This window comes from Lactuca sativa, chromosome 8 (genome assembly GCF_002870075.4).
Source record: "Lactuca sativa cultivar Salinas chromosome 8, Lsat_Salinas_v11, whole genome shotgun sequence".
Classification (NCBI taxonomy): Eukaryota; Viridiplantae; Streptophyta; class Magnoliopsida; order Asterales; family Asteraceae; genus Lactuca; species Lactuca sativa.
This window is the reverse complement of record NC_056630.2, coordinates 23,878,226-23,889,594: the sequence shown is the minus strand read 5'-3', so window position 1 is coordinate 23,889,594 and position 11,369 is coordinate 23,878,226.

Below are 11,369 nucleotides of genomic sequence, written 5' to 3'. Positions count from 1 at the left end.
GTACTTGAATGATGGAAATGGCACAAAAGTTAGCCGGCGGTCAATATCTTGGATATTTACGGCGTAAAGGTTCAGGAAAATGGCCTTGTAAAGGTCTTACATCATATACACAGGAGATAGTTCCTGACAGTATAAAGACCTAACTAAAGTACTTACGGTACAAGACAATTTCATAGAAAATGCCACATCAGGCATAGACAGAAGAATACGATTCCTCTTTTTGTAAGGGAAATAAAGTAAAGCGTCTACTACTGGTGACGGTAATTCCTCTAGTGAATTCTTAGTTCAACCAATTGACGTTCCATGTCAAGTAGGTGTCTCTATTACACCCTCTGGCGTACTTGGAGCTCTATGACTTTGGCTCGGGTTTTCAACTAGTGTTTGCAGCAGGTTCTCATGGTTTCTTTCTGATCTCTTGTGAGCATCTTCTAGATGAGTGGTGTGGAGGGTACTCATTCTTGCATCGGTGACAACTTCGGGAATCTGATGTTGGGCTGTCCTGCCTTGAATCTCATTTTGGGCCACTCTGCGGACCATGATTGGCAAGATTCTACCTGCTGAGCCCCCATTGCTCAGGTCGTAAAAGTTTCGGTCACCAATAAATGGCATGGGCTGATCTTGTTCTTGGCTTCATGTTTCCAAGCATTCCACCGAATCAGGCGTCGGGCCATGAAGAGTTGGACGAGGGTTAGGAATTGGAATGGGAGTTGCTCGAGGTAGGTTCTCAACCTCTAGTTCGGGATTAGCATCGGCTGAAAGGTTTTCATCATGATGATCATCCAAAGGGATAGGATGATCATTCTCTGGTTCTTCTCCAAACCAACCAGCTATGACTTCATTCGGAAGATACTGGTTGTCAAGGGGATGGAGCCCAACTATGATTTCTATGCGAGAATTTAGGGTAAGTGGATAATTATTAGACGAACTATCTAGATAATTATTTAGAAAACCCTCATTAGTTACATCACTATTTGTGAAGTGCATACCAGCTATGTGTAATCTAAACAGGATAGACCTTCGAATAAGTGACCTTATTTCCAAATTCACACAGAATAGGGGCAAGGCAAAATTATCGCTGATTCTAAGTCTATAACATCCTAATTACATGTAGCCTTAGTGTATCCACTTAGCAACTATCAACTTAGTAATGAGGATCCCGTTTTAAATTCTCAAGTATAAAGTACTTATAGTAACACCAAATACTCCTATAGTATTTTAATTTTAATGTTATGTTCTATTGTTCTCATTGTGGTAGGGTTGGTAAGATTCTAGCATTGTTGCGACTACACATTTAAACTTAGGCACATGCTAGTCAACCCTCGGATAATATAGGCGATCAGGCTATATCTTCCCAGTTTTGACCATATGTCTCTAAGCCCACTTGTGTTGCCTAACAATCGTAATTCTTTTGTACTGTCCTAGTGACACTGATTTTAGTATGAATGCAGCACGTATACTTACTTAAATATTTTATTATTTAAAGTATAAACTCTAAATCAGAGTATTTTTAATCCCATTGTATTTATAGTTAGTATATCTTTTATGGGTTGATATACTCAATTCACTATAAACAATGCTCTGATACCAATCTGTCACACCCCAAAACCACGAACGGCGGAAACGTTCTGGGGCGGAGGACGTCATGTATGCATCACAACAAATGTAAAGTAGTAAACAAGCAACAACATCATCCATTGCATCAATAGTATAATTTTAGTTACAAGTGTTTTCTTTCATTGTATAAGATATGATAATAACTTATCAAAAAAAAAAGACGAGTCTTGACTGCTCCGTCTTCTCTGTACCTTGTATTGACACCTGTCTATTTGTAACCTGAGAATACAAGTTATTTTGAAAGAGTAGATCAGCATTTAAGCTGGTGAGTTCATAAGTATTTAATGTCATTGCTTTGATTAGTTGATATGAAAGACTGGTAAATGAATGATGAAACATTTAGTATAAGTACGAAAAGCTCTAGAAAATCCCATATTTCCTACTAGTATAAAAGTAGTCTTCTACCAAGACTCGAATGTTTTGAAAGTAGTCTTTTACCTAGACCTGACTGTTTTGAAAGTACGCATCTCTTGAAAATGTGATGGTTTTTCCTTGTTTAACTCTTATTAGTAGTCTCTTAAGTATACCTGAAATGGTATCAACTTAGAACATCCGTAGACTGTTCATTTACCTCTGTTGCTAACAGCCGGGTTTAGGAATAGTTAGTCCCTTCTGTATACCCACGATGGTATCAACCTAGAACATCCGTAGATTGTTCATTTACCTCTGTAGCTAGCAGTGGTTATCGGAATGGTTAGTCCCTCAAAGTATGATGTGGTACTAGGAGATAAAGTCCCAGTCTACCTCGTCGATGATGTGATTGAATCACAAGGTAAAGATAGAAAGGCGAACAATATAACCGTATCTAGACATATAACATGTAATATTAAATTGCCATATGATGTCTATGTAAAAGTATTCATGTACAAGTATTCATGTATAAGTATTCAGGTAAGAGTATTCCTTCATATAACATGTAGTAGTAATTTGCCATATAATGTTTATGTAAAAGTATTCATGTAAAAGTATTCCTTCATATAACATGTAGTCTGGACTCATGAATGAACTGACTCTGGTGTAATTTCTTGTAGTAGTGAAAATGTTTTGTTTACTCTAAACTATTCCTATAATAGTTTACTAGAATGTAATTGATGAGTGTCCAAGTAGGTTTATACACCTTTGCTACCCAGGAGTATCGAAACTAAATTAACTGGTGGAACATTTATGACCATATATGTATACATGATATATAACTAATATTTAAACGACCTTCGGAGGAGTACCCGATATCCCACCAGACCACATCCAAATCGAGGAAAAGGAAACAGGGTGGATAGCCTTTCTAAGTCTTTTAAACATTTCTTATATAACTATACATATAGAGGCATGCAATTTATAATATAAAAGCATAAAGAAGTTTTGTAAACAAAACATATATATGTATATGGTTATATATATGTATAAATTTTAAAAGATGATTTGGTATGTTTCATAATTGTTGTTCATATTCTTACGTTTTTATTAGAAACTTTGCATGAAATAATCCTTAAGTTTGATACTAAAGACCTTTTTGTACTTATCACTTTTGTAAAAATGGTAATTAAACATATTTAAATGATTGTGTTTTAACTTCCTTAATGTATAAACATTGCTAAAAAATGTTAGAAGGTGTTAATAAATGTATAAACCACTTTTGACAGTTTTGCCCTTTACTGTCCCTGTTTTTAGAAAACTCATAGAAAAATCCTCGTAAGTCAAAAACTGAATCCGTCACCTATGAGAGTTTATAAAATGAGTCTACTTTGTTCCTAATTTTTATTATGATTTTTAGTGGTCTCAAACTAGTGTGAAAATGAACATCTTCACAGACTGGTCCGAAATCACTTCTGAAATGACAGGCAGTTTTATAAAAATCGCCATAAATTGTAGAAAAATCGTATGAACGCGTGCGAGTAGTCATTAGAAAGGTATAAACTTGAACTATTTGCATATTGTACAGTTTTGAAAGATATTAAGTTTAAGATGGTCAAAACAGTCCGTGAACAGGACTCAACTTTTCTGTAGAAAGCTGTCATTTAAATTTAAGTTATGTTTAGTGTTCTAACTTGTATTCCCCCCCTTAAAACTTGAATAAAACATGAAAATGTAGGGGTATGAACTCACCTTATGTGAATACTTGAAGAATGGAAAGTTGAAGATGAACTTTTGGTTGTTGGTTTGATGCTCCAAAACAGCCACTCTTTTGGCTATGTTGCTGTCACGAAAATTTCACAGCAAAAGTGCAAGAAAAAGGGTAGTTTACTCACTGTTTTGAATCAATAATTTTGAGTATCAAAACAAGTAACTTCCAGGGGTATTTGGTGGTAAAAATATCAAGCAAAAGGAAGGTGTAGATGGGTGAAATGGTGGCTGAAACACAAAAGGGACAGCAACCCTTTAGTTCATGGTTTTGATGGCTTTGGAAGGAAGTTCTTGTGCTTGAAAATGAGATGAAGGTTGAGAGTAATTACTTGGAGTATTGGCTGGTCAAATGAGGGTAAAATGAAGAGGAAATTTCGTGGTTATGAAGGAGGAAAGGGTGGAAGAGGATAAGGGGACAAAGCCTAGACTAGCTTGTGATGGGATGTGAGTTTAAGTGATGTGATCTTGTCTAGCCACTTGCTTGGGTGGTTGCTTAGAGATAGAGTTAGTTAACTAACTAACTACTAGTTATTTAGTTAGTTAGGAGTTCTATTTAAGGAGAGGGAAGGTCTTAATCTCGAAAATTAGAAGAGGGATTAATAAGCATTCTTAGTAAAATGTCTTAAGTGATTAAGCACTTATTAGTTAAGTTGGCACTTATCTCCACCAATTCTCTTATCTTAATTGATTTAGACATCATAAAACTTACATGAAATCATTTTAATTCATGACTTATAACTAGTCATTCACTAGATAATAATACATATATACCAATACATACATGTATACTTAGTATAAAATAACAATGTAGTTTTTGTGTATTTGAACTTTAATGTTTATGTTTTATTCTTTTTATTCAAAAACACTTAAATATATTTTAATTATACCTTATAATAATTCATTTTATATTTTAATTTATTTAAATATAAAATTTATTGAGCAATGTATAATTTCGTGACATTTAACCGGTTAACCATATCGTTAAACACGTTTTGTCACTTTGGTTCGTATATTTGTCAAATTTAGATCCTTCACATCTATTAAGCAAACGATTTACATAGAACCTAACTTACTTATCAACTAGAGACATGTTGATACAAAAATTAAGTTTGTTGCATTTAAATGATGTGATATGCTAATTTCACAAACCGGTGATGGTTCGATGTCATACATCATAACGAAATCTATCAATAGTTACTTGTTTTATATTTCACAATAACTTATTTAAATAAAAGAGGTTAAATTCCTTCAACCATTCTTAATAAAATACTCATATTGCTTAATAATCAAAAGATAGCATCGTACGATCGTTCCTATTTTTACCAATTGTTACAATAACACATAAAATATTATGGCAAAAGATTGATAAAGTATCGAATCTTCGTGTAAGACATTATGCATCGTGTCCCATACGCTTCGGGTATAGGATCGGTTGCAAATGCTATAATATTTGACCATTCTAAAATTTTCCAAATGTCTAGCGCATTTAGAGGGAAAAAGGACAAGAATCGGTTTTGACTAAGATAATTAAACAATTATCAAAGGACAATCCAAAGTTCGCCGAGGATTGGTCGCTTGTGAGTAGTTGGAAGTATAGTATTGGATGGACCATATCGACATTATTATGAATAGATAAGATTCTATTGAGAATGAGTTGTCATATGGTAAGTATGGAAAGGTTTCCATATTGGGAGTTGGATATTGAGAATCGATGTCTAGATTAGAAATTTTGTGCAAAAGGATGTTCAAAGGAATGTAATTTGAGTGAGAGACATCGTATCTAAGGAATTGTCTTGTAACAATCTCCAATAGAGAACTTTGTAATATCATTGGCAATAGTCTTTATGACGTCGGTGCAGTGACATTACGAAAGGATCATTGCATAAAATGTTGGAATCTAACATATTCTATACGTAGCAAGAATTTGATATTCTTTCACTTATGAAAAAGGATTTGGAGTTGTGAAATGAGAATGATTGGACTAGCAATAGTCATTGTGACTTTTGTGCTATGACATTACGAAAGGATCATTGCATAAAATGTTAGAATCTAGCATATTCCATAAGTGGCAAGAATTTGATATTCTTTCACTTGTGCAAAGGATTGGGAGTTGTGAAATGAGTATGATTGGAAATGTGTTCATTTGATCTATTTCACAAAGTAAGAACCATAGGTAAACATTGTGTGCATGCTAAGAGCATGGGACAAGTGTTGTAATAATTCAAGTAAAAAGTTGATTACCCGAAACAACAAATAATGAGTAATCAATATGGTGATAAATAAAAGGTGTTTTATTTATGCTCAAAGGTTTGAGGCCATATGAGATTAGTATTATTCTTGTGTTTCACTTTGCATGTTTTGACTTCATGAATAATTTAATTGGTTTAGAATAGTCAAATTATTCGAACGAGCCACAGTCGTTCATATGTTGGAAGTAGGTATGAATGAAGACTGTCGTGAATTGGTGTGTGGATTGTCTAAAGAGCATTAGACATAAGCAAATGTTTGATGCAACGTTCATGAGTGCTTATGAATATGATTTGAGCATTGGATTAAACCCACGCTCACTTGGATCACTCCATGAATTGTGTCACGAGTGATTGGTGAGACGATAACATCTTATATTCTTGAAATCGAGATGTGTGAGTTGTATCTTGCAAATCGGTTGCACATTGATAATATGTAAACGCACCAGTAACTTGGTGTTATAAAACATATTGTTGTGTGTGATTCGGTGAGTAAGTGCAAGCAAGCATTGAATCAAAGTTTATTCGTTCCTTTTATCCAAAGAAGGATAAAGCGATATCTTTGGGCCCCTCGATGATTTAGTGATGACAAACGTAAATGCTCAGTCGAGCTAGGGCTAATTTGATTTGTTCAATTAATTTGTCGTCATAAATCGGAAGTCGAGAAATAGTACAGAGAGAATGATTAGAAATCATGTCTCATACGATATCTAGAATGGAGGAATATATGATCCCTTATCTAAAGGACACGCGTATCTGATAGGATCAGAGTTGACAACGGCTTTGGAAAGCTACGATTGCAGATCAGGATCTGAAGTCATACGCATAATAGTTATTAGACTTATCCAAGTGGGAGACTGTTGGATTAGTGTCTAAGTCCATAACTATTTTGATATGTACTTGACCCGATGGTGCATGGTCCTTTCGGATTGCCTTCACCAAAGCAACTTGATAGGATGAATTATGGAGAGAAATGATTAAATATGATTTATTAATATATTATGAGAAATATATTAAAGGAGAAATCATATTGTTTAATTAATATTAGTCAAGAATTAATAAGAATTAAGTTTGTGGCTAAAAGAGATTAATTAAACTTAAGGGACTAGAATTGTAATTATAAGATAATTGCAATTGGGCCATGGATTGCCTTATATTATAAGACTGGACGAATTCTATGGGGAAACCCATTGGAAATCGTCCAAGGCGTTTAAGGAAAGGAGTCCATGGGTTGCTTAGGGATTAAGCATCCAAATTAGGGTTTCCTTGTTAGATAACCCTAATAGCCTCACTATATATAGAACCCTTATGCTCCAAAAACGTGGAGAACTAATTGTCTAGGGTTTCCACACGTTTTTGAGAGCCTCCTTCTCTTCTCCTCTTCATCCTCTTGCTCTTGGTGTTTGTGAACCATTAGAGGAGTGACATTTGTGACTCTAAGCTTTCTAAAGTCAATACAAGAAGGATTTGGGATTGTTATTGCTACATAACAATCAAGGTATGATCTAAACCCTAATTATATGTTATATTGATTATCATATGCTAGATCTAGGGTTTATAGTCTTGGATAAATTGCATGTATAATAGAGAAACCAAGATCCAAGCATTAGGGTTTGTATGAGCACATAGGATGTTCTTATAGCTAAAACCCATCACATACTACCTTCCACATCTATCCGTACTTTCCTCAAGTACTGCTTCGACTCCACCAAGTCCCTTCTACTACTACTGCTCTCTTCTACTCTCATCCTAGGCTTGCCCTAGGGTAATCACCAACCCACTATCCGCCATCAGCTGCATAAGAAGTCCATGCTTTCTTCCCCTAACTAGCTCGCGAATACTATTACATATTACTCAAACTAGATAATTCTTCAAATGAGAGATCCTACCCTAAAACGGTTGGACTCAAACAAGAGCTGCGAAATAGAGCTAGACCTAACCTTCTGAAATTATTTAGTCCTTGCAATATGTAACTTAACATATTCATTTACTAGTTAGTGAAAGACAATGAGAACTCCTAAGAGCACAAAGCAAGCAACATTCAGGCATTGAGTACACATAATCAAGCATATACTACTCTGGCTATCATACTGACTAATATGTACTAGCATGCAGTTCTCAATAAGCTGGTACACATATAACAGGCACATAAGGTATCCTCCCTAGATCCTTAGCCCTAAACTACCATGCAGTTCTCATAAAGCTGATACACATACAATAGGCACATAAGGCATTCTTCCTAGATCCTTAGTCCTAATCTAGCATGCAGTTCTCATAAAGCTGATACTCATATCATAACATAAACTTGTATGGGTAATTTGGGAGTACTTACTTGAGCTCGGCTGATTGCATGCACCACACCCTTTTTCTCTTTTCAAAGTTCTTTTCTTTCTAAAAATTCTTTTTGCTTCTCTAAAACTATTTTCTTTCTAAGTTTCTTTTTTTTTTCTAAAACTCTTTTCTTTTGAAAACTTTATACCACTTCCTTAGTTTGAGTTCAGACACACTCGGGAGTGCGCCCGAATTCCTCAAACCAAGGCTCTGATACCAACTTGTAACATCCCAGAAATACAGTCTGAAAATTTCGTTTAAAATCAGTAATAAAACCATAGTCATCATACGTCATAGAAAAATCACAACAATGTATCTCGGAATAATATAACAACGATCATGTATATCAGACAAGGTTCTAAATGGCGTGAGGCGTGGCGTGGCAGCAAGGCCAAGCCTCAAGCTTAACGAGCCATGGCGTTTTTCAAGGCGTGATGTAAGGCGGCGATTTTGTATTAATTTAAAATTATATTAACACATAAATATAAATTTTTATTAAATATAACTACTTTTTAGAAGTGCTAGATCAATAACTAATAACAAAAAGTTAACAAAAACCACAATACTTATATCTCTGATTTGAAAAGACATAACAAAGAGCAAAAAACTGTGTCTCAAACGAAAAAACACGTGCCATAACATGTTATGGCGCGCCATATCACGCCTTGCCACGCGCCACGCCTAACAACAGCGTTATGAAGCTTTTTGTAACGGCGAAGCCACGCTTCACGCCATGGAGCGCCTTTTAGAACACTGATATCAGAGTATAAACATCCCATGCTTAACAAATGGTGTGTGCACTGCAATCTCCCCAAGCTCCTCTTTAGAAAAACTAAGTACCTGAAACCAAAACTGAAAACTATAAGCACGAAGCTTAGTGAGCTCCCCCAAACTACCACATACCATACAATAACATAGAAACACATATTGGGCCTTGCCCACTGCATCAGACCAAAATCTGGAAACTGCATTGGACCGAAGTACGGAACTAACCAGGGCCTTGCCCTCTGCATCGGGCCGCAGTCCGGAAACTGCATCAGACCGAAGTCCAGAACTGACTAGGACCCCGTCCCCTGCATCGGACCGAAGTTCGGAACTAACTACATCGGACCGAAGTCCGAAACTAGCTGGGACCCCCTCCCCTGCATCAGACCGAAGTCTGGAAACTGACTGAACATAGCATAAGCATATCAACTAGCATGAACACATACACTGCATACTGCATCGGACCAGAGTCCTGAACACATAACACAAAACATGCTTGAATCACAAAGACATCAAGCACTCTAACTACTGCATCGGATCGAGGTCTGAAACTAACTGAACATAGCATAACATAATCATAGCATATAATATGAACACATATACTGCATACTGCATCGGACCATAGTCCGGAACACATAAATCATACCATGTCTCACAAAGACACCAAGCATACTGAACTACTGCATCGGACTGTAGTCCGGAACTACTGCTAACTAAACGGGTCGGCATTGTGGCCGTAGACCCGTTCCTACCGGAAGGAAACTCACCTCACACTGCTGAAGTCCCGCAGACTCAATCCTACACTGCTGAAGTCCCGCAGACTCGACCCCAGCTGCTAAATGACGATTTCCTGGTCTGTCAACATCAAAATAACACCCAATTAATAATTGGGTCCCACTATATAACTATAATTACATACTTTGAATAATTACTACATTACCCCAAGCTTGGCTTACCCAAGCCCAAGGTCCAATCCATAGGCCCAAAATTAACTAGGGGTCAAAGCCCAACATATGGCCCAATTTTCCAAATTGGGCCCAAACCTCTACATGGACTTCCCTTAAGGCCCAATTGTCCAGTCCAATCCAACATGTCCCATTCTAAAGGCCCAATATCATACAACCATCTTGGCCCAAACTATGGCCCAATTTTCCAAATTAGGCCCAATCCTCCATATGGGCCTTACCCTAAAGCCCAACTAGTTACTCTAGTCCATTTAATTATTCTTGGATGGCCCATTAATAAACCAATTACCAAAGCCCAATGGAAAGGCCCAACTCACGGCCCAAGTGACGTTAGGGTTTCACATAAAATGACGATTAAGGTTAAGTGTTTCTTACTTAACCCATTAAGGACTTAATCTATTAAGTCCTTTACTCTACTAGATAAATGATATGGTGAAATTGGGCTTAATACACAATCCAATCTCAATGGCCCAAAAGTGGGTCCAATAAATCTAAGGCCCAATTACTCACAATTAGGGTTTTCTAAACCCTAATTAGGGTTTCCACTCAAACATGGCCCAATAGGCCTAAAATTAATCTTTAAGCCCATTAGGGTTTTGGATAGGTCCATTAGGGTTTCAAGCACCCCAAACGAGTCAACACAACGAGGCAACGCACATCGCCACTCGGCGGGTGGCGACAACCACCACCTCACGGTGGTAGTTAGGGTTTTCTTTTTATTATTCTAATCTCTAATTACAAATTACAAAGCTAAACCCCAATAATCACGCACACACACACTAATACAACACCTATACACGACAATCTAGTGGCGGTAGGTGGCGGCTGCGCGATGACAGCCACCATGGCCGGCTGCCATGGTGGGTCTTCATGACTCCTACTCGAAATAAGCTCACAGATACGAACACAACAGCCCTTCGGGGTAGTGGACATTGACCGGAGCAGCAAGAACCAGCCCTACGGGCGGCGGTGGTTGCGACTGTGGTGCCACCCCGAGGCAATGGAGAAGGAGAGTTGAGACCTCGCTAAAGCCAACAGCAGCAACGGAAAAAGGGCCTCGTTCGATCTTTGTTGACGACAACAGAAGCACACGACGTTGATGGCAACAACAGTCGCAACAACAGCTGTGGCGATGGCGCTCGACGGCAAGGCTACGGGCAAAAGGGACGGAGGATGAACTCATCTCTTCAGCGGCGGAACTATCGGCCTTACAAAGGCGGAGGAAGGATGGCAGCGACATTCATCGATTTCCGACGAGGCTAGGACGTAACGGTTGATAAGGAAAGAGTGTAAGTGGCGGCTGGAGGTTCCTTTAGGCTTAGGGTTT